The 2,500-nt window shown below is 56.0% G+C and overlaps 1 non-coding gene and 1 pseudogene across 1 annotated transcript in view; both read left to right on the top strand.

The window, feature by feature from the left end:
- Window positions 1-1,583, top strand: part of LOC145235315 (small subunit ribosomal RNA) — a 1,824-nt gene extending 241 nt beyond the window's left edge. The window contains exon 1 of the ribosomal RNA XR_013861811.1: window positions 1-1,583. This exon is cut by the window's left edge and continues 241 nt beyond it. This is a non-coding gene — a ribosomal RNA (small subunit ribosomal RNA).
- Window positions 1,584-2,185: 602 nt separating this feature from the next.
- The window catches only part of LOC145235433 (small subunit ribosomal RNA), a 1,509-nt pseudogene continuing 1,194 nt past the window's right edge, over window positions 2,186-2,500 (top strand).

Raw genomic sequence — 2,500 nt, 5'->3', positions numbered from 1 at the left:
CGCCCGACACGTCTTGGCGACTCTGGGTAACTCAGCGGATCGCACGGTCTCGCACCGGCGACGGATCATTCAAGTGTCTGCCCTATCAACTTTCGTCGGTAGGGTATCGGCCTACCGAGGTTCTTACGGGTGACGGGGAATCAGGGTTCGATTCCGGAGAGGGAGCCTGAGAAACGGCTACCACATCCAAGGAAGGCAGCAGGCGCGCAAATTACCCATTCCCGACGCGGGGAGGTAGTGACGAAAAATAACAATACAGGACTCTAAACGAGGCCCTGTAATTGGAATGAGCACACTTTAAAACCTTTAACGAGTATCCATTGGAGGGCAAGTCTGGTGCCAGCAGCCGCGGTAATTCCAGCTCCAAAAGTGTATATTTAAGTTGTTGCGGTTAAAAAGCTCGTAGTTGGATCTTGGGCGCAGGCGGCCGGTCCGTCGCAAGGCGTGCACTGGCCGCACCTGGCCCTCACCCCCGGCGCTCCGCCGGTGCCCTTGACTGAGTGTCGGCGGCGGCCGGGACGTTTACTTTGAAAAAATTAGAGTGTTCAAAGCAGGCGGCTCGCCTGAATAATGGTGCATGGAATAATGGAATAGGACCTCGGTTCTATTTTGTTGGTTTTCGGAGCGCGAGGTAATGATTAAGAGGGACGGACGGGGGCATTCGTACTGTGCCGCTAGAGGTGAAATTCTTGGATCGGCGCAAGACGAGCGACTGCGAAAGCATTTGCCAAGAATGTTTTCTTTAATCAAGAGCGAAAGTCAGAGGTTCGAAGACGATCAGATACCGTCCTAGTTCTGACTATAAACGATGCCAACCAGCGATCGGGGGGCGTTAGTTTGACGACCTCCCCGGCAGCTTGCGGGAAACCAAAGTCTTTGGGTTCCGGGGGAAGTATGGTTGCAAAGCTGAAACTTAAAGGAATTGACGGAAGGGCACCACCAGGCGTGGAGCCTGCGGCTTAATTTGACTCAACACGGGGAATCTCACCCGGCCCGGACACAGTGAGGATTGACAGATTGAGAGCTCTTTCTTGATTCTGTGGGTGGTGGTGCATGGCCGTTCTTAGTTGGTGGAGCGATTTGTCTGGTTAATTCCGATAACGAACGAGACTCTGGCTTGCTAACTAGTTACGCGACCCGATCGGTCGGCGTTTAACTTCTTAGAGGGACTAGTGGCGTTTAGCCACACGAGATTGAGCAATAACAGGTCTGTGATGCCCTTAGATGTTCGGGGCCGCACGCGCGCTACACTGACCGGATCAGCGTGTGCTCGCCTTGGCCGAAAGGTCCGGGTAACCCGCTGAACCCCGGTCGTGCTAGGGATAGGGAATTGCAATTGTTTCCCTTGAACGAGGAATGCCCAGTAAGCGCGAGTCATCAGCTCGCGTTGATTACGTCCCTGCCCTTTGTACACACCGCCCGTCGCTACTACCGATTGAATGGTTTAGTGAGGTCCTCCGATTGGACCTGGCGCGGTCGGCAACGGCCGGGCCGGTGTCCGAGAAGACGATCTAACTTGATCATTTAGAGGAAGTAAAAGTCGTAACAAGGTTTCCGTAGGTGAACCTGCGGAAGGATCATTAACGGTCGACGTTGGGCGTCAGCGCACAACGGTCGAGGCGAGGCTCGAGAAACGGCTGCGACCGCACGTGCGTCACTCCAATGTGCGCGCGTGCGCGACCGCCCGAACGGCGAAGGTAGCAGGGGGTCCGCATAAAGTTTTTTTACTATATATGAGGGGTAACTCTCTCTGGGTGAGCGGTTGTGCGCGAAGTCTGCGTTGATGCTGTGAAGCGTTACGGAGGCCAACATGCGCTGTGTAAAAGCCCCGCTCCCTCGTGCTTGCGCGTGCACGTGTATGGCAGTGCTCCGTATGGCGGTAGGCTCGCTGGGCAGATGTGCTGCTGCTCGTCCGACGCCAATCGCTCTCTTCGGAGGTGTCTCACGCCACGTGGAAGATCGGTTCAGGAGCCCGGAATCTCCGTGTGCTTTGCCGACCGTGCGCTGCTTGCGACACGGCCGCTGCCGCGGAGTGATGGCTGTTTTCGGAGTTCGCGCGGCGAACGAAGCGAAATACGTCGGACTCGTCTTCCCCCGTGGAACTGACGAATCGAGAAGGTGCGGCGGCGACGCGGATGCGCGCTGCCCGAGCTGCCGCCGGCAACGGCGATTGCTCACGGTTAGCTACCTGGTTGATCCTGCCAGTAGTCATATGCTTGTCTCAAAGATTAAGCCATGCAAGTCTAAGTACGCGCTCTCGTACAGTGAAACTGCGAATGGCTCATTAAATCAGTTATGGTTCATTTGATCGTACATCGTACGTGGATACCTGTACAAAATCTAGAGCTAATACATGCGGCAGGCGCCTGCCTCACGGCGGGCGTGCATTTATCAGTCCAAAAACCGACCGGGCCGGCGTTTCGTCGCGCCCGACACGTCTTGGCGACTCTGGGTAACTCAGCGGATCGCACGGTCTCGCACCGGCGACGGATCATTCAAG

The sequence above is a fragment of the Phallusia mammillata genome, chromosome 6 (assembly GCF_965637545.1).
Source record: "Phallusia mammillata chromosome 6, kaPhaMamm4.hap1.1, whole genome shotgun sequence".
In the NCBI taxonomy this organism is placed as follows: domain Eukaryota; kingdom Metazoa; phylum Chordata; class Ascidiacea; order Phlebobranchia; family Ascidiidae; genus Phallusia; species Phallusia mammillata.
Note: the sequence above shows the minus strand (reverse complement) of the source record. Positions and strands in the feature narration are given on the sequence as shown.